Source organism: Medicago sativa, chromosome 2 (assembly GCF_051527215.1).
Source record: "Medicago sativa cultivar Bolivia chromosome 2, Bolivia_mono, whole genome shotgun sequence".
In the NCBI taxonomy this organism is placed as follows: domain Eukaryota; kingdom Viridiplantae; phylum Streptophyta; class Magnoliopsida; order Fabales; family Fabaceae; genus Medicago; species Medicago sativa.
The window spans coordinates 2377651-2400072 of record NC_140750.1 but is presented as its reverse complement, the minus strand read 5'-3'; the positions used below and the strand labels follow the sequence as shown (position 1 = coordinate 2400072).

Sequence of the window (22422 nt, the reverse complement as noted above, 5' to 3'; positions counted from 1 at the left end):
TTTTGAAAGTCAGAAGTGATCATGGTGGAGAATTTGAAAATGAGCCATTTGAAGCTTTTTGTGAAAAACATGGAATTTTCCATGAATTCTCTTCTCCTAGAACACCACAACAAAATGGAGTTGTAGAGAGAAAGAATAGAACTTTACAAGAAATGGCCAGAACCATGATTCATGAAAACAATTTACCAAAACATTTTTGGGCAGAAGCAGTGAATACAACATGCTATGTTCAAAACAGGATCTATATTAGACCTATTTTGGAGAAAACAGCATATGAACTCTTTAAAGGAAGAAAACCCAATATCTCTTACTTTCATCAATTTGGATGTACTTGTTACATTCTGAACAACAAGCTCTACCTAAAGAAATTTGATGCCAAGGCCCAAAGAGGAATCTTTTTAGGTTACTCTGAAAGGTCAAAGGCATACAGAGTGTATAATTCAGAAACACTCTGTGTTGAAGAATCTATGCACGTTAAATTTGATGACAAGGAGCTTGAAGATAAAACTTCAAAGCAAGGTGAAAGTTTTGCAGAGATACAGGTTCCTGAAGCTACTCCAGAACCTGATCAGATAGCTGAATCTGAAGATAGTCCAGAAGCTGAACCCACATCAGAAGCGCAAGATGAAACTGCTTCTGATGAAGCACAAGATGGCTCACATCAAGAAGATCCTCCCAGAAACACATTCAAACACAAGTATTCACATCCTGAAGAGCTAATCATTGGAAACAAAGATAGTCCAAGAAGAACAAGATCACATTTCAGACAAGAAGAGTCAATGATTGGACTAATCTCAATGATTGAACCTACAACAGTTGATGAAGCACTTTCAGATGATGGATGGATCCTAGCTATGCAAGAAGAGTTGAATCAATTTCAAAGAAATGATGTGTGGGATCTGGTACCCAAACCTCAGCACAAGAACATTATTGGAACAAAATGGGTATTCAGAAACAAGCTGAATGAGCAAGGTGAAGTAACAAGAAACAAAGCCAGGCTTGTTGCACAAGGGTATAGTCAACAAGAAGGCATTGATTACACTGAAACGTTTGCTCCAGTTGCAAGATTGGAAGCAATCAGGTTACTTCTTTCCTATGCAGTTAATCATGGCATAATATTATATCAGATGGATGTCAAGAGTGCATTTCTCAATGGTGTCATAGAAGAAGAAGTGTATGTTAAGCAACCTCCTGGATTTGAGGATATTAAATATCCTGACCATGTTTTTAAACTGAAAAAATCACTATATGGCTTGAAACAAGCTCCCAGAGCTTGGTATGATAGACTAAGTAATTTCTTAATCAAAAATGATTTTAAAAGAGGACAGGTTGACACTACACTCTTCAGAAGGACCCTTGGGAAAGATATTCTTGTTGTGCAAATATATGTTGATGATATAATATTTGGTTCTACTAATGCATCTCTTTGCAAGGAATTTTCTGAGTTAATGCAGGATGAATTTGAAATGAGCATGATGGGAGAGCTGAGGTTCTTCCTGGGCATTCAAATCAATCAATGCAAAGATGGAGTCTATGTTCATCAATCAAAGTACACAAAGGAGCTTCTGAAGAAGTTCAAACTTGAAGATTGTAAAGTGATGAACACTCCAATGCACCCTACGTGCACCTTAAGCAAAGAAGATGAAGGAGCTAAAGTAGATCAGAAGCTGTATAGAGGTATGATTGGTTCTTTGTTATACCTCACTGCATCTAGGCCAGATATTTTATTCAGTGTATGCTTGTGTGCAAGATTCCAATCAGATCCTAGAGAATCTCATATGACTGCTGTCAAGAGAATCTTCAGGTATTTGAAGGGAACAACTAATCTTGGACTCCTTTATAGGAAATCCTTAGATTATAAGCTAATTGGATTCTGTGATGCTGATTATGCTGGTGATGGGATTGAAAGAAAGTCAACCAGTGGCAATTGTCAATTTCTGGGTGATAATCTTATATCCTGGGCTAGCAAAAGACAAACAACTATTGCTATGTCTACAGCAGAAGCAGAATACATTTCAGCTGCAAGTTGTTGTACACAACTACTTTGGATGAAACATCAGTTGGAAGATTATCAGATAACTGCTAGCAGTATTCCCATTTATTGTGATAATACTGCTGCTATTTGTTTGTCTAAAAATCCAATTTTGCATTCAAGAGCAAAGCACATTGAAATCAAACATCATTTTATCAGAGATTATGTTCAAAAAGGAATTTTAGATATACAATTCATTGATACTGAAAATCAATGGGCTGATATATTTACTAAGCCTTTAACTGTTGAAAGATTTGATTTTATAAAGAAAAATTTGAACATGCACTTTGTATCTGATTAAATGCTTGCTTGCTCCTGAATAGGATTTTAGGTTCTGAAGTTAGTTCAGAAGCGGTAGTCCATCAGAAGCTCTTTATTGAGGTTCTGAGGAAAACTCGCTTCTGATGATGACGTCAGCATCTGAAGTCCAGAAGCTGGATTTGTTGCTTCTGAATAGTTGAATTAGTGGAAACGTTGGAAGTTACCTTTCAAAAAGTAACTTCTGGCCCACTAACTTGGTAGTTACTCTGTGAACTTCTTACGTGGCCTGTATGTGTTGGTGTATAACTAAAAAGGGCAATGATGATTTAAAGCTTTGAAAGTACTTTTCACGCGCCCCCAATTTTGTCATTAATGTTATGTTTGTTTGTCTCTTTTGAATTGCAATCGTTTTACTTTTAACACTTTGTCAATTCACACACTACTCACTCACAACAAACACATTTGCTCTCAAACCTTTTGCGAAGTAAGCGCATTCTCTCAAACTTAGAACCCTAAAATCTTCATCTTCTTCAAATCCTCGTCAATCATCAAATGGCATCATCAAGCTCAAAAGTTTCAGAATCTACATCAAACAAGCAAAGCGTATCAGAATCTGGGTCCATCTACAAAGAAAAGACTATGGATATTCCATGGGAATCCTTGATAGTTCAAATAGAGTCACCAGTGGATTTCACTTCACTCAAGAAGTACGAAGTAAACATGGAAGGATTGATAGAGACACAGGAACTGTCTGAGTATTTCAGGATGCTAAATGGGCCAACATATGTGAACTTGGTCAAGGACTTTTGGTTAAAAGCTGAAGTGTACAATGAAAAGCCTGCAAAAGTTGTAAGCAAACAAGCTGGGTCAAAGAAAGGGAAAATGGTCATGGATATGAATCCTACATCATTTGACAGCTTAGAAATAAGGTCTGAAGTGATGGGCATTCCTATAACCATCACTGAGGAAGTTATAGCTAAAGCTTGTAGAAGGCATGCAGAGGGAAGATTCCAAGAAATAGTCAGGAAGGAAGATGTCCTGCTACAAGGCTACTACAACACTCTTTTGGGTGGGAAGAAAGATGCAAAGCCTTCTGAAATGGAGATTCACAACAGGATGTTGGTGAAATTCAGTAATGATTGCTTCTTTCAAAGAGCAGGAGGATCTGACCAACCCAACAATCAACAGAAGCTAGCAATTTACTTCATGGCTATTCTGGAAAAGATAAACTTCTCAAGATATGTAATGGATCATCTCTGCTGGGCCATAAACGAAAGCATTACAAGAGGAAGAAAACAAGTACCCTATGGAAGATTGCTGTCTGAAATCTTTCATCAAGGAAGGGTGCTGGAGTTCGTAAAAAGGACAAGGAGTGCTTCTGATAAATGTTTCGAAGTCTCTACTGCTGAAAGGACTATCAGTAGCAGGAGCTTACACTCTATGAAGTTCTTCAAAGAAGCCCCTAAAGATGAAAAGTGGTTAGAGATGACAACTGCTGAGACTGAGATAATCAGAGACTTTCCTCCCATCTTTAAGGAAAGCAACCCTGAAATCTTAGCCAAATTAGTAGCTGAGTACATCTTGGAGGAAGATGCAAGCACTCAGGATGAAGCTGCTCCTGTTAAAGTGAAGAAAGTTAAGAGTGCTACTGCATCTGGAGCTGCTGCTGACAAGGGAAAGCAACTGAAAGGTGTTAAGAGAAAGAGAGGAAAGACTGAAACTGTCTACCATAAAGAGAAGTTGGATGAAGCTCTGGACGAGTTAGAGAAAGAAGAAGCTGATCCCAAGTTGAAGAAGAAGAAAGCTCCTCTTGAGTTGAAAAACTCTATGTTTGAAGTAACTCCAGCCATGGAAAGGATGGCTAAGGAATACGCTGCTGATAAGTTAGCAGATAGAATGGAGAAGAAGAAAATTAGGGCTGCTTCTATTCCCATAAAAAGAAGTAAGGGCAGATCAGAGTCCATCATCACAGAAGAGCATCTGAATAAAGTTCTTGATGGGATAAAGGCAAATGAGCACAAGAAGAAGGCATCTGAACCAACCTTCACTCCAATGGTTGAAGTAACTTCTGATATGGAGAAAGAAGCTGATGGGCAAGCTGTTCAGATGCTAGCTGAGTTAAAAAGGAAAGAAGCTCAATACAATTTGGAGAGGGATCAAAGACTCAAGGCTTCAGGACTGGAGAATTGTGATGAATTTTTCAAGAAGAAGTCAGAAGAAGTCAAGGAAGTGGCTGTTAAAGCTTCAGAAGCAGTTCTGAAAGTACCTAGTACTATCACTTCTGAAGCTGGCCCTGCAGATCAGGTAATCCAGATTCCAGTCACCCCTATCCCCATTTCACCTTCTTCACCATCTGTACCTGAACCAATAGAAGACACTTCTGTCTTAGACAATCTTATTCTACACTATTCAGGTGACTTACCCATAGACATAACTTCAGAAAAAGCCTCTGAAACAACTTCAGAAGCAACTGCTTCTGAAAATGTTGTTTCAGAAAACCCCCATCAACAACCACCTGAACCACAAAAACCCACAACACCCCCACAATCACCAGTAGCCATCATTGACCCCCAACTCAACAATCAAACAACAACTTCACCACAACAACCACCAACTGAAACCGAACTTCAACCTTTACCTGAACACTCTCCTGAACCAACTCCCATGGATGTTGACATCTCTCTAGTCAACGTTCAAGCCTCAACCTCCACCACACACATTGTTTCTGACCAGCCTACATCTTCAAACACACAAACACACCTTACCATTCCAGTTCCTAACCCTATTCAAGATTTAGAAATCAGTGATTCTGATCTTGAAACCCTTGATCATCCCCCCACAAACATCCTGGAATCTGGATATATTAATTCTGAGCTTCTCACAATCTTGAGTCAGATGCATAATCTGGTGGATCAAAGAAGGACAATTGATCTCACAGGTGCATATGAAGACTCCTGGGCATCTCTTCAGAACCGGGCAGCTGGGGTTATTGAAGAAATCAAGGCCAAATGCATCAGAGTCAAGCAAGCTTCAGTCAGACGGCTAATGGAGCAAGTGAATCAGAGTCTGAGAGTAAGAAGCTCTACACTGCTCCTGGCAAACCAGCCTTTCTTCTTTGAAACGGATTACTTGACCAGAGAAGCAAGGCTGTGTAAGCTTCTGAAGAAACAGATGGCACAGCAGCAGCAAGAAGCTAGAGAAAGGGAACAAGCTCTTCTTCAGAGGCAACAACAACTTGAAGAACTGTTGAAGAAGAAGATTGAAGAAATGGAAGAAATGAAGAAACAACATCAAACCAACCCTTAGTTGCACACCCTTGTGTTTTACTTTTTGTTTGTTGTGTGTTTTATTTTCTTAGTCCTTGCTTCTGAAATCATCTTGTCTTATTTCTTTTGCTTCTGAATGCTTACTGATTCTGACTGTTTAGCTGCTTCTGACAATTGAATATACATGATTTTTGCTCTGATTTATTTAGTTCATTGCTTAGTATACTCTCTCATGTTTGAGTTTTTCTCATATCTTTTTGTCTTTTGTGTTTAGATTTATTTTAATTTTTTTTTGATAATGACAAAAGGGGGAGTATATGTGACAAGTATTTAAAGGCTCTGAGCCCCATTAATGGCATTTGAAATTTTTGAAAAACTTCTATCTTTTTACCTTATTGGTATAAGCTATGAATGAACGAAGGAGTATCAAAATTCAAGTAAAGTTAATTGAACCATTCTTCTTATCTATAAGTTAATTCTTTCAATGATTCAATTTTGCTTTTAAGCTCTGATAATATTATTGCGCGAAAAATGAATTTAATTAACCTGGATAGAACTTAGGGGGAGCTTACAAACCTCACCTTAAAGACTATCAGACTCAGGGGGAGTTTGAGCTTACAAACCTCAGATTCTGAGCTTACAAACCTCAGAACCCCAAAGTCAACTTGTTAATTAGATTAACAACAATTGATCAATTTTAAATACTTTTGTTTGTCATCATCAAAAAGGGGGAGATTGTTGGAACAAAATGTGTTTAACAATGAACCTTAAAGGGTTTTGATGATAACAAGGTATTAAAAATTGTAAATTGGACTAGCTAATATTTGTTCAAGTGTACAGGACCATAATTATAAAGTTACATCATCATTGGTTCTGAATGAGCAAATAAAGAGCTATGGAAACAACAAAAATTTGAAGCTTGGACGCTCCTGAAGGCAACTTGCTCCTGAAGAAAAAGCGCTCCTGAAGACAAGCTGCTCCTGAAGAAATAGCGCTCCTGAAGTAAGCTGCTCCTGAAGAATAGTGCTCCTGAAGACAAGAGGTCCAGAAGCCACATCATCAGAAGCTGCATCATCAGAAGCTGCAGAAGTCATCTCATCAGAAGCTGCATCATCAGAAGCTGCATCATCAGAAGCTGCATCATCAGAAGCTGCCTCATCAGAAGCCATTTCACCAGAAGCTGAATATCAACTGGATTTGCAAAGAATCAAGAATTGAAGAATCATCAATGCAAAAGCTGTCTATTGGATTCGAAAACACAAACAAAGGATTAGTGGAGTTTGCAACGGTCATTTCAAAGGTGTTTGAAGGCGTGTGTTTGCAATTTGGACGAAAGCGTTGACATTGTACTTTGTACGAATTGTACAACCACGTTCTCCACTACTCTGTTTTGTGTCCGCGCTACAGGACAAGAAAACAGCTCCAGAATACGATTTCGCCTGCATAGATGTTCCTTTGGATAAGGAATGGATTTCAAATTTGTTCTTCATAGGACAACAACCAAATCAGGCAAAAGATCATTGGTGAAAGATCAAGCTTCAACAACGACTCTTTGGTGTGCTGGCAATTTCACAACGTCTCTTTCACACCTCTATATAAAGGAGTGAAGACCTAGAGAATTGGTAATGCATGAACTCTGAACGAAAGACTCACAAAGATTTTCACAAGTACCAAACCTCTGCTGAAATTGTTCTGCATTCACTTAGAATTTCTGTGTCTCAAAGTCATATCTTAGAAATTCTTAAGTCCATTGAGTCTGTATCTGATTTGTATTGTGAGCACCTCTGATTGTATATCAAGTGTTCAACCTTAAACAATTTTCTGTGTAATTTTGTTTAGCTAGGAAGTCTCTTGCATTTGTGCTTGAGCAGGAAGTCTCTTGATTGTGTTCTTGAGCAAAGGAAGTCTCTTGCTTGTGTGCTTGAGCAAAGGAAGTCTCTTGCTTGTGTGCTTGAGCATTTGTAATCAGATATTACTCATAGTGAAATCTCCTTGGAAGTGCAAGGGGGACTGGACTACTTCCGGATTGTGGAAGGAACCAGTATAATTGCTTTGTGTCGTTCTTCTTCTCTCTCTCTGTTTTTTTCCGCTGCATTTAGATTCTGATCATCACTTCAGAAGCTGTCTCACTTAGCTTCTGATCAGGGTATTCAGTTGTTTAGAGAAACGAAGAATTTTTCAAAACACAATTCAACCCCCCCTTCTTGTGTTTTTCTCACCTTCAGATTTAATAATGGATGTTGCTCTTCAGAAACACTCTAATCGCTCTAAAATGCAACTGCAGTTAGCTGAACGGCAATTAAGTGTCATTCGCCATTAAATGGTAGTTAATTGTCGTTCGTCATTTTTTAGATAAGTTTAAATCGATTTAAAAAGTCTCATGAACTGTAGTTAATTGTCGTTGGTGATATTTTCGTAAGTTTTGGATTAAATCAAAACAAACCAATTCATTCTTTGTCAGTTTGGTTTGGTTCAAACGAAGTGGTAAAAACTAAAAACCATTGATAACAACTTTGACATTGACATTGTCACTTGAGTTATGGTTTTACGGACAAAAAAAAAACTTAATTATTTTAATGGTTCAAATCTAATTTCTTAGATACCTTAAATTGTTAAATATCGACTAAAATATAAGAATATAACTTGGATTGAATGATGATATATACATGATCTTGTTCAATTTATATGTATACTTTTTCATCATGGTTAAATGGTTGAACAGAAACAACAATAAAGTGTGAATGTGAATAAACAAGAATAACGTTGGAGGATCAACCTAACTAAAAAGAAACTGATAGATGTGGTTGGTTGTTGCCATTGTTTATTTTGCAACAGTTAACTCATCTTACAAGTGTTGTTAATCGTTTTAAGACTAATTAAAAGAGGAAAAATTACAAGCATCAACATTCTAAAATAGATTCATCAATATCAAACTCAAAATACCATATAAACACCCTATAAAATCAACATATAAGCGAGAAATTCTTGCATGGAGTCATATAAGCATGCCATATTCACTACACTCAAAATCAAAGTACCAGAAATTATAAGCAAACTCATGTAATCACTATTCCACAATCATACAAGAAAACTCATGTAACCTCTATTCCAAAATCATGTAACATAGATACAAAAAACTAATCCACAATCAAAAGACACAAAAAAAAATGCCTTTTAAAGAGTAAATTAGTTTATACTAAGTTTTACTCGCAACATATCGTATATACTTTTAAAAAAAAAGATTTTGTGTTTAGAACCTGATCTTTGACATAGTACGGTCATAAAGTGTCCTCGATCAGGTTTATTCAAGATTTCAGTGTTTGTCATCATGCTTTAAAAACAATGATGCAAAAAAGCACACTAAAACTAGTACATGTATCTCGATCAGGTTTATTCAAGATTTCAGTGTTTGTCATCATGCTTTAAAAACAATGATGCAAAAAAGCACACTAAAACTAGTACATGTAATTCCACAAAGAAACGCATGTTCGCTCGCGCACGCGCACCCACACACCTATAATCGAGCTAACTTATGAACCAAATGAGTGGACTTATATATAGGTCAAGTTCCGCCTAATAGGTAAATACACTATTGCAAAGTAGTATATTCTTTTCTGTTTTCCACTGTTGTATGAATGTGGTAACAACAATCATAGTGTATATTCATCCACTGTTCAACATAGTGCGGCTACACTGTTCAATAGTGTATATTCTTTCGTTCTTTCATTTTCTGTTTGAATCTAAGAAGAAATTTAAAGAGAAAAATAGGTGAGAAAGTCACGAAAGTCGGATACCTGAAAGTTAATGCTATTGGATAGTCTGATAGATTTCTTTCTGAGCTTTGCTAAATACAGCGACTAATTGATCCCGAAAGCATCACAAACATAAAAACTAACCAATAAAAATTGCACATGGCCGGATTACATGGGAAGTGTTGGTAAAAGGTGGAAGTAAAAACAGCAGTGCTATATCTCCCGAAACAGTATTTCCCGAAACCATCCCGACAGCAATTGAACCAATAAAAACCCATGCTTTTCCACAATACAAGGAGGTAGTGGGGTTGGTAGTGGGGTCCTCTCAAAAAAAAAAAAAAAAGCTGGTAGTGGGGTGAATACACGCTCGGGACAAATTCTTGAAATCTGCTCTCGGGACAATCAGCATTATTCAAGTAAAAAAGGAAAACAACTTGGTGGAATAAAAAAAAGGTCGGGATAAATTCGCGTGTATTGGATAGTCTGATAGATTTCCTTTCTTTTTATGTCTTTGACCTTTGCTAAGTGTCTTCTACCTTGCCCCAATTCTTAGCATTTTCCTAAAATATATTGTTTTCTTCTATATCTTTGACCTTTTAACTTTTCTTTAAAAAGGAAAAGTTGGATTAAAATAAAAGTTATCATAAATCTATATTGTTTAAAAGACAAACACAAATATAAATATAGAAAACTAAACACATATCAAGCTACAAAAAACCAAAAACAATGATGCAAAAGCACACTAAAACTAGTACATGTAATTCCAAAGACACGTATGTTCGCTTGCACACGCGCGCACAAACTCACCCACATACATATAATCGAGCTAACTTAAAATGAGTGGACTTATATATAGTTCAAGTTCATTTCATTTAGTTAACAAACTTAATTTTCAGCTAAAGTTCATCTCGTTTGGTTCATGAACCAAGTTCAATGTCTTAATAATTGAGTCGAATTCTGAACTTTGTTTGAGTTGACTCGATTCATTGTTGTCTCTATATTTGACATGAATATGCTACTACAACCGGACGTTTATAACATTATACAAAAAGAAAAGCACGAAAGAGTTCTCTATATTGCCATACTTGGTGGCAATGTTCATCTCCACACTATTGTTGCATTCGAGTTGATGCAAGCAAATGCTATATATTTTCGTAAAATCATATTATTTAAGATCTTTGAAGAGTGTTATGAAGCACTCGTTAACATTTAAAAAAAAAATATACCCCACAAAAAAAACAGAAGCAACAACAATCACACTTTTAATTTTCTTTTTTATATTCATCCACTGTTCAATTATGATTTATAGTTGTCTTTTCTTTTCGTTTTTTGACATGAATATACACTATTTGCTTTTGCAGCCCTACTTTCATAAGAAAATATAGAATGAAAAGCACGGGAGAGTATTCAGCATTGCCATACTCAGTTGCTTTATTTAGCTGTACTCTTTGGCTGTACTACGGGATCAATTCTTTTGGATGCTTTATTGAGACTATATATCTCATTATATATATAGTCTATACACCTGCACTTGCTGGGGTAAATTCTAAATTATAACATTTTTTACTTTTATACTTATAAATTCTAATTTTTATTAATTATATTCCTCATTAAGTTATATTTGTTTATTTATTTTTAATTGTAGAGACTTCCCATCATACTCATTGCAGGTATGAATGTGGGTATTTGCGCGGATTTTTATTATCACATACTTTGTTGTACCTACGATCTACCACGTCAGTATTGTTGGTTGGATTTGTACATCTGTATCGATCGGTGTCTTTGTGACACCCTTGAGCGTTGTGGTAAGTCAACTTTACCATCATCATTTTTATAAATTTAAAATTGCAAGGTTGCCACTAATTTTATGTATCAATCGTTTTGAGATACAAGACCGAGTGTGCGGTTCATGCCATTCACATTATCACTCTCGCGTACTGTGAGTGTCGTGATATGGTTTTTCTACGGCTTCCTATTAGACAATATTTATATCTATGTAAGTATCTATTTAATTAAATTAAAAAGAATACGACTTAAATGTATTTTTTATCCTCCTATTTACATATTTTTGAACTTTTAGTCTACTTTTTTTTTCTTTCTAAGACCAGCTTTTTGGTCCCCTTAGTAAAAAAAGTCAATGAAATTTTTTAAACCCACAACAATTTTAATGACGTTGCTCCCTCATTAATGATGTGGTGGTAACTTCGCACGGGTGACATAGGTAAATAGTAATATATATAGTGCATGCTCACCAACGTGTTTGGATTCACGTTGGGGGCCATTCAGATGGCGTTGTACGGATATTATTGAAAGTATGGAGTTGATCATGTCGTTGCACAGGGGGAGGATCATGGCACTGAGGAGGCGGATGAGCTAGTAGATGGGGAGGATCATGTTCTAGGGGTTGATCATAACACCGAGGGAAGGTTGATCATGTGACAAATGACAAATGATTGAAAATAACATCACGGCTGAGGCGATATATAAAATTAACATAGTCTTGCAAACATATAAATTAACCAGGGCCGGCCCATAGCCCGTCGAGGCGAGGCTATGACACCGGGCCTCGAATTTTTGGGGGCCCGAATTTTTTTTTTTAATATGCAAGGCCATAAATAATACTTTATATATGTTCAATGTTGGGTACATGACAAAGAAAGTTCCATAGTCTAGCGGTTGTCTCTATGAATTTTTGCTTCCCTCACCTGGGTTCAAGCCCCAGCAGACTCTTTTTTAATAAATTTAGTCTTTTTTTTCTTCATATGTATGTATTTTTCCCTATATAGTAGTGGACCCCAATTTTTTTTAAACCATCAATTTTTTGTGTGCTTCTTTTTGGGGGCCAATATCTTAAATTATAAAAGGGTCTCTAAATTGTTTAAGACGGCCCTGAAATTAACAATAGCAAAACCATGTTGATCGTTGATACTTTAAAGCATTATACTAATAGGCATACAAATATAGCTTTTGGTCATGTAACAGGCATACAAATCCTTATCCTTATATATAACAATGTGAAAAAGAAGAAGAAGAAAAAATCATGCCCACTTAATGTCCTAGTTTCCAACTTCAAACTTCCACCTTTAAGTCTCGATATTATTGGAATATAGCATCCAAAACCTATTGCAAATAAAAAGAATAGAAGTTACAAAGTCAATTCAATAGATGTTTTTATGATATAATTCCTTCACATATATTAACAACTTCAGCGAGATAATCTAATAAAAAAATAAACAAGGAATTAGAGAACAGTACCTCATTATGTCTCTGGGAGCGGAGGAGCGGAGGGGAAGGGACGAAGAGAGAACCAACTAGTAGTGGGTGTGGATGCTGGTTGTTTGTGGCGGCTGTGGCGTATGAACAGAAGGACAAGGATAACGGAGGCCACCAAAAGAAGAATCATGGCGGCGATCACAACTGGGATGAGCCATTTGTGGGAATAGGATTTTCCTAAAATATATTGTTTTCTTTTATATCTTTGACCTTTTAACTTTTCTTTTAAAAAGGAAAAAGTTGGATTAAAATAAAAGTTATGGTTTAAAGGACAAACACAGATATAAAATTTATACGTGTATAAATATGTTGATAAATGTAGAAAACTAAACACATATCAAGCTACAAAGAACCTAAAACAACTTTGCAAAAGCACACTAAAACTAGTACATGTATTTTCACAAAGACATGCATGCAGGCTTGCACACGCGCGCGCAAACACTCACACATACATATAATCGAGCTAACTTATAAACCAAATAAGTGGACTTATACATAGTTCAACTTCAGTTCATTTAGTTAACAAACTTAATTTTCAGCTAAAGTTCATCTCGTTTGGTTCATGAACCAAGTTCAACGTCTTAATAATTGAGTTAAATTCTGAACTTTGTTCGAGTTGACTCGATTCATTGTCGTCTCTATATTTGAAATGAATATTCTATAACCTGACGTTTATAACATTATACAAAAAGAAAAGCACCAAAGAGTTCTCTATATTGCCATACGTGGTGGCAATGTTCAGCTCCACACTATTGTTGCAGTCGGGTTGATGCAAGCAAATGCTATTTTGCTTGTTTCAACCAACTCGTTTGGATGCTTCATCTAGGTTATACACGTCATCTTATACATGCTTGGAAAAATTCAAAATTATTACTGCTTTTAGGGGACTTATTTTTTTATATTTATAAATTATAATTTTTATTAATATATTTATCATCAAGCTACATTTGTTTTCTTTATTTTGAATTGTAAAGATTGGCCATCACATTCATTGTGTCTATGAACGTACGTACAACCATGTTGATCTTTTTGATCATACATAGGGAAAAAAATACGAAACATAATTCAACGGTGTAAAATAACACAATAACAAAATTGATGATGAAAGGATGTTAAATTTAGCAATCTCAAATTGGGCCAAACTGAGTCTGGACCGAACTGCAACATACATATAACTTGTGTTTGGTCCTCGTGAGCTTAACTCAGTTGAAAGGGACAATGCATAAAATATGCAAAGGTCCAGGGTTCGAACCCCGGCCACCACCAAAAATATAACTTGTGTTTGGAAATCTCAAATTACTCTATGATTTCCAGATCTACGATCCTATCGCCATTTCCTATTTCCTTAGGCTATCCCCCGAGTCCCACCATCATCACTCATCCACTGATGGCAGTATTACCTACGGTTGCGCTTCGTCTTGATGATCACTTCGTACGGCCTAATATACTCAAAATATTTTTTTATTTTATTTTTTGTTTATTGAAAAAATAAAATAGAGTGAAGCTAGAGAAAGTGGAATGACGGTGAAGGTGAAAGTGACAACCCTAAATGCTGGTGTGAGAGTGAAAACCTATGAGAAAGAAGAAATTCAGATTGGTGTTGATGTTGGTGAAATGTTCTTCAAGTGATTTTTTGACAATTAATAAAAAATATATTGAAGAAATTAATTTGGCCAAAGTAGCATATTAGGTTGTTTTGGGGAGATATTTTGATTTAAACAACAAAAGGGTCAATTTAGAAATACATATAAAACTGGTTCACCTATTATTAAGGGTTAAATTTTTTTTTTTTGTATGGTACACAAAAAGAGTGTCTTGTGTATCCTAACCTTCACCGCATTTATTGAGACTATATATCTCATATATATAGTCTATACACCTGCACTTGCTCGGGTAAATTCTAAATTATAACATTTTTTACTTTAATACTTATACATTCTAATTTTTATTAATTATATTTCTCATTAAGTTATATCTGTTTATTTATTTTTATTTGTAGAGACTTCCATACTCATCGCGGGTATGAATGTGGGTACGGCTGCGCTGATTTTTATCATCACATACTTTGTTGTATCTACGATCTACCGCGTCAGCATCGTTGGTTGGACATCTGTATCGATTGGTGGCTTTGCGGCACCCCTGAATGTTGCGGTAAGTCAAATTTACCATGATCATTTTTTATAAATTTAAAATTTTGAATTCACCACTAACTTTGTGTAACAATCGTTTTGCAGATAAAGGTAGTTGATACACGGAGTGTGTAGTTCATGCCATTCACGTTGTCACTCTCGCTTACCGTGAGTGTCGTGATATGGTTTTTCTACGACTTCCTACTGGAGAATATTTATATATATATATATATATTTATGTAAGTATCAATTTAATTTAATTAATAAAATTAAGATTTAATTTATTTTTTTATCATTCATATTTACATATTTTTCATTGATGTTTTTTTCCCAGCTATATATATATATATATTGCAGCTCCCCAACGTGTTTGGATTCACGTTGGGGGCCATTCAGAGGAGGATCATATTCGGGTTGATCATACCACTCGGGGGGGGGGGGGGGGGGGGGGGGGGCTAGTATACGAGGAGGATCATATTCGGGTTGATCATACCACTCAGGGGAGGTTGATTATGTTGTTGTAGATGGGGAGATCTCCAAGGAGAGGGACGAGAGAGTACTTGGAGAGGAGCATGTTGTAGATCATATGGCCGAGGGGAAGGTTGGTCATGTTGTTGTAGAGGGGGAGGTTGATCTAGAGGGGGATGGGCGAGTGGCTTGCGAGGAGCATGTTGTAGAGGTTGATCACATGGCCGAGGGGGAGGTTGGTCATGTTGTTGTAGAGAGGGAGATCGCTGAGGAAGAGAGAGTAGATGGGGAGGAGCATGTTCTAGACGTTGATCATATCGTTGTGGGAGAGGTTGATCATGGTGTTGTAGAGGGTGTTGGAACATGTGTGGAAATTGAGTAAAAAAGACTAAACACAAATTCCCGTGTTGGGTAGAACTAGTGTTGTGTGAATTGAAAAAAGTGGAAGTCCCACATCGGATGGAACACACACATTAGTAGTGTTTATATAGTGGGGGTGTACCTCTAATTAATGGGGGCACATAAGCACTAGAGAAAAAATATATTGATATATATATATTATTATTTGAAAATGATAAATTAAATAATTAATTTAATCATTATTGGAAAGTGTTTTCTTAGTCCCCAAGTTTTGCTAAAATATTTTGGTACATAATATGATATATTTTTGTACTAAATTTAATATATTTTAGTACTCAATTAAGATATTTTTTGTACTAGATCTAATATGTGAATTACTTAATCGCAAAGTAATATAGTTTCTCATATTACTTGTTTCGAAAGTTTCTCACTTATTAGTTGTGAATTTTCTCTATAAATAGAGAGCTCACACAGTGCATTTCACACACCAAAGAGTTTCATTGAGTTGTCGGGAACTCTTTCTCTCTTCTCCCTTTTTTGACTTGTGTTGACGAGTCTTTCATCTCTTCTCCCTCCTTCGACTTGTTTGACAAGTCCTTCTCCTTTTTCTACTCCTTTCTATCCCTTCGGAATTAAGAGTGTTCTTAAGACCATAGTCCCTTTTCGGTTTAATGTCCCTTCGGAATTAAGAATGGTCTTAAGTTCATAGTCCCTTCGATAATATATGTCCCTTTGGAAGAGTACTTTTAAGATCATAGTCCTTATTTGGAATAAACAATGTCCCGTCGAAATCAAGAATGATCTTAACGGTATATAAAAATTATTCAATATTTTTATTTGAGGAGAAATGGTGGTAACACCATATTTGAGTGGTCGTAGTGCCATATTGATACTTTGGAGAAATTAAGGTTAGAATGGTGGTAACACCATATTTGAGTGGTCTTAGCACCATAATAGAGTGGTAACAATACCATATTAAAGTGGTTTAAGTATTAAAGAGTGGTCCTAGTACCATATTTGAGGGTGTAATTCTCGAACGGTTTTCTACGGTGCAGTAGTTAACCGAACAGTTGTAGTTGGGCTTGTTTTATCCTGGAGGCGGCGTGGTTGATAGTCTACCTTGCACAATTTTGGGTAGTGCCACGAAACGTCTTAAAGAGAGCGACCTGGTCGTGACTCAACCTAGTAACAACTTCGGTAGATAATAGAATTTGGAAATCCAAATACAACAGTTTGGAAATCCAAAAACAACAATTTTAAGACGTTTCGATATGCTATGTCTACCGAAGAAGTTACTTATTAAGGTTCAATTGTCCCTAAATATATTAAGGATAAATCATGCTATAGAAATACATCTTTTGACTGAAACGATGAAGTGATTGTTGTTTTAAATAACAACACTAAAAAAATTCAAATACGTTGAATTTGTTTGAAATATGGTTTTGAAATCAAAGCCATATAGTGAAACAATAATTTGTTACAAAACAAATTATTTGTTACAGAACCAAACGAGTTTATTTTGTTACAAAACAAAAGAAACGAGACAAAAAAAAATGTTTGGAGCTAAAAATAAAAAAAATGCGAGCTGTCACGTAACAAGCGTTGTGAGCTGAAAAGAAAATGTTTGGTTCCGTTTGTTACTAAACAGTAACAAGAATTGATAAAGTTTTTTTTATTGGCTGGTACTTACGTGAGTTATTGTTTAAAACAATAACAAGAATTGTCATAAACTTTATGGCATATTGGGTATATAGACATGTTGCATGTTCTAAAAATAAGAAAGAATCTGAATTTCAGATTTCTACTGAATAAGACTGAGTTGACTCAGACTTAAAGAGAGACTTGTCTACCATACATTCTTGTGCAAAAAGATTGCACCTTTGATGGTATGTTCAAAATTAATTAAAATCTCCTTCTATTTTATTAGTTGTTTGATTTTAATATTTGACATATCAAAATTTATTGTGTGAACAAGCGTTTAATTTTAAACTTGAGTAATTTGGACTTAATTCCAACGTTATATGATTAGACAATTTTATTTATTGCAGTCAAGAAATATGAACCAAAAGTTCATATAAATCAGAATTTAGAGAATATGAATCTCTAAACATAATAAATTATGATATGTGTGAATTTGATGACACATAAATTAGAAATGATAAAATGATGTTTTTATCATATTTATTGATGACTGTGAATTTTGGAAAATAAAATTGATATGCTTGAGTGTTCAATTTTTATAACGAAAATTGAAATTTATAGAGTACCCAAGTCTAAGAACAAAAATTCTAATTAAGAAATTTTGAAGAAAAGACAATCCAACTTGTCTTATTTTTGAACTTGGGATTGTCCGGACTACATTTGGCTTCAGGACCCCAAGAGAGTTAAACTCACTAGTAGAGCCTATGAATGTGTATTCATTAGGTATGTTATAAATAACGAAGCATATAGGTTTTAGGACCTAAATGTTAAAGTGATCATATAATTAAAAGATGCTGATTTCTATGAAGTAAGTACCCCTGTAAATTAAAGAATAGTGGGGGCACTAGTGGGGGTAAACTAATTTCCCTTCTAAAAATTAAGAACTAGTGGGGGCACTATATCTAATCACATTCATGTAATTAGAAATAGTTATGAAAACATCATACGAGATGTTATAGAACCTCAAGGAGGTAAGAAAGCTAAAATTGCTAAAGAGTATGAACTTGGTTTATACATTGGAAGAAGATTCATTAAGCCTTAAAGAAGTTATATCCTCATTGGATGCTGAATTATGGCAAAAAGCAATAAACGATGAAATGTATCTTCTAGAGTCTAACAAAACATGACACTTGGTTGACTTGTCTCATAGTTGCAAAATCAATCGGTTGTATTTGGATTTTGGAAAAAGGAACTAAAACCTGATGGAACGGTTGATGAATACAAGGCTCTCCTTGTAGTCAAAGGTTTTAGACAGAGAAAAATATAGACTTCTTCGACATTCATTCACCAGTCACGAAAATCATATCCATAAGTGTACTAGTCCCTTTAGCCGTCGTTCATAACTCGATAGTACTCCAAATGGATGTGAAAGTTGCCTCTTTTTATGGTGAACTAGAAGAACAAATCTATATGAAACAACCTGAAAGTTTTGCGATTCATGGACAAGAAAACAAGGTCTGTAAGTTAGATAATTATTTGTATGGTCTAAAATAAGTTCTTAAGGAAATGTAATTATTTCACCGTAAACTTGCAATCATATATTATGATCAAGTGTAAGAACACTTGAGATGGAGTTAGAAAAACAAATGTGAGCATCATTGGCAATACTTTGGTATGCCACTGAATGTATTAGACCCGACATTGCCGATGTCGTAAAACTCTTGTGCAAGTTTACTAGTAGACGGATGAGAAGCATTGCCATGCTATAGAAAGAGTCATGAGGTGCCTTAAGAAGACTATGACTTTAGGATTACTTCACTAGGAGTAACCTATTGTACTTAAATGGTACAAGATATAAAATAGAACATCTTTCAGATGAATATTTAGCGACTAGTGTTTGCACATTGAGCATCACTAGAGGAGTTGTTTGTTAAAACAAATAATATTGACTCAGTCCACTATGGAATGAATCTGAGATGAGAACACTAGAGGAAACTAGTGAAGAAGCAAGTTGACAAGATGCTTGCTAATTGAGATCCCTTAGTGGATAAAACCGTTTCCAGAAGTGTTAAATCATTGTGATAGTCTGCAGCTATTACAAAAATTGAGAATCGTTAGAGACGATAATTAAGGCATGAACACATAAAAGATTAGAGAGCTAGCTACTCTCAAAAGGAACGGTTAAAGTAGATCATGTACGTACTGATAAAGAATTAGTCAATCCTTTGACGAAAGGAATTACTAAAAAGAAAGTCCTAAACACATCCAATAGGATGGGACTAATGCCCAAAGGTCACAAGTGATGGTAACCCGACCTACATGACTGGAGATCCCAAGAAATAGGTTCAATGGGTAATAACAAGTCACAAGTGATAGAACATGCTATGTTAAAAGTAAGAAAGCATGATTCCTGGAGCGATAGAAGGATGAGATAATAGAAACTCTTAATGAGATCTATACTCTATTTGGAGTGGAGTACATAGCTACAGGAGTACTCTTGATAGACTCACCTATACGAATGTGGAACTAAGGGCCGGTTCCTATGGGATTCGGGGCAGAATACCTAGAGCGTTCGTTAAAACTGGGATACACGTGCAAGGCCATAAACGCACGGGCTTTTAGAATACACCTTATGAAAAGGTTTGTGTGTGGGTTCTATCTCTGAGATAGAGTTCAATGCTGTAAGCAACTCTTGTTAATCAAATTTTACTCGCTATGCAAAGGTTCAAGTTGTAGACGACACCTTTGTTTACTAGCAAATCTTATGGAGACGTCTTTGACGTTATTTCTGAAACCATTTTTTAAATTCAAGTGGGGGATTGTTGGAACATGTGTGGAAATTGAGTAAAAAACACTAAACACAAATTCTCATGTTGGGTAGAACTAGTGTTGTGTGAATTGAAAAAAGTGGAAGTCCCACGTCGGATGGAACACACACATTAGTAGTATTTATATAGTGGGGGTGTACCTCTAATTAATGGGGGCACATAAGCACTAGAGAAAAAATATATTGATATATATTTTATTATTTGGAAATGATAAATTAAATAATTAATTTAATCATTATTGGAAAGTGTTTTCTTAGTCCCCAAGTTTTGCTAAAATATTTTGGTACATAATATGATATATTTTTGTACTAAATTTAATATATTTTAGTACTCAATTAAGATATTTTTTGTACTAGATCTAATATGTGAATTACTTAATCGCAAAGTAATATAGTTTCTCATATTACTTGTTCCGAAAGTTTCTCACTTATTAGTTGTGAATTTTCTCTATAAATAGAGAGCTCACACAGTGCATTCCACACACCAAAGAGTTTCATTGAGTTGTCGGGAACTCTTTCTCTCTTCTCCCTTTTTTGACTTGTGTTGACGAGTCTTTCATCTCTTCTCCCTCCTTCGACTTGTTTGACAAGTCCTTCTCCTTTTTCTACTCCTTTCTGTTCCTTCGGAATTAAGAGTGTTCTTAAGACCATAGTCCCTTTTCGGTTTAATGTCCCTTCGGAATTAAGAATGGTCTTAAGTTCATAGTCCCTTCGATAATATATGTCCCTTTGGAAGAGTGCTTTTAAGATCATAGTCCTTATTTGGAATAAACAATGTCCCGTCGGAATCAAGAATGATCTTAACGGTATATAAAAATTATTCAATATTTTTATTTGAGGAGAAATGGTGGTAACACCATATTTGAGTGGTCGTAGTGCCATATTGATACTTTGGAGAAATTAAGGTTAGAATGGTGGTAACACCATATTTGAGTGGTCTTGACACCATAATAGAGTGGTAACAATACCATATTAAAGTGGTTTAAGTATTAAAGAGTGGTCCTAGTACCATATTTGAGGGTGTAATTCTCGAACGGTTTTCTACGGTGCAGTAGTTAACCGCACAGTTGTAGTTGGGCTTGTTTTATCCTGGAGGCGGCGTGGTTGATAGTCTACCTTGCACAATTTTGGGTAGTGCCACGAAACGTCTTAAAGAGAGCGACCTGGTCGTAACTCAACCTAGTAACAACTTCGGTAGATAATAGAATTTGGAAATCCAAATACAACAGTTTGGAAATCCAAAAACACCAAGGGAGGACCATATCGCTCATGTTGCTTTGGAGGAGGGGTTCATACACACAGTGTGCGGTTCAGACCATTCACACTATATGCTTTTCTACGGCTTCCTCCTGGACAATATTTATATCTATGTAAATATCTATTTAATTAAATTAATAAAAATAAGACTTAAATGTATTTTTGACATCATATGCTTATGACACGCGTCCGTCTCTACGTCAAGCAGGAACTAATTGCCAACTAAAACCACCACTCTACAATGCATACATAAATCAACCAGCAGTAGTAGTAGGCTCCATTCGTCCACCATCACTCACTCACCGATGGCTGTATGTGTTTCGTCGTTTGATGATCACTTCCTTCGGCCTAATAGGTAAACATACTCAAAATATTTTTTATTTTGTTTTTTGTTCCTATAAAAAATAGAGAATTGACAGATTTTTATATTGTTTTGTATGCAGTAAATTTTATTTCATTCTCGGTATTTTTACCCCAGTGTAAGTAAATTTAAACTGAAGTGATTTTAATAATAAAAATTTAGTTTAATGAGTTTGTTTTACACATTGTTTTACTGGTGTCAACTTAAGTTAATTTAATGAACTTGTTTTACACATTGTTTGTTTTGATAGATTTTTCAAAGAGAAATATGTGAGAGAGAAATACGAAATAAATATGATATTTCTCTAGTATAGAAGAGAGAAGAAATAACTAAGTGGAATATAAAAAAAAAAACTCTCGTAATTCAACAAACACACGCGCTCGCTCACATATATATAATCGATCTAACTTGTAAATCAAATATATAGTTTAAGTTCAACTCATTTAATGAAAGAACTTAATTTTGATCACAAGTTCCTCTAAAATTTTACACCAAAATGGGAGGCTACTTATATTATAGACGTGTGTGTAACCAAATTTTTTCTTTTTTAGACCTGTGTTCCTTTTAGCACAGTAATTGATGCCAGTGGCGGAGCCACACACAAATATATATACATATACATATATTGATGGTCTACCTTGCACTACTTTCATATATATACATACTACATATACATATATTGATGGTCAATACTCAAACCCCCACCCATTATGACGAAACCAACCATTTCTCTCTTTCATATTTTTTAAGTTTTTTTTTAATAAATAAACAAAGCCCCCATATATCACACACATC

At 35.4% G+C, this 22422-nt stretch overlaps 1 protein-coding gene and 1 long non-coding RNA gene across 2 annotated transcripts in view; one reads left to right on the top strand and one right to left on the bottom strand.

Annotated features, from left to right (window-relative positions):
• LOC146943561 (uncharacterized) overlaps positions 1-22422 on the top strand; it is a 64331-nt gene that overhangs the window by 17756 nt on the left and 24153 nt on the right. The gene's annotated exons all lie outside the window — the stretch shown is intronic.
• LOC146943563 (uncharacterized) lies at positions 12186-12721 on the bottom strand. Its single transcript, XR_015028108.1, has 2 exons — positions 12567-12721; positions 12186-12431 (listed from the first exon to the last, which is right to left on the bottom strand). It is a non-coding gene; the product is annotated as an uncharacterized LOC146943563 (long non-coding RNA).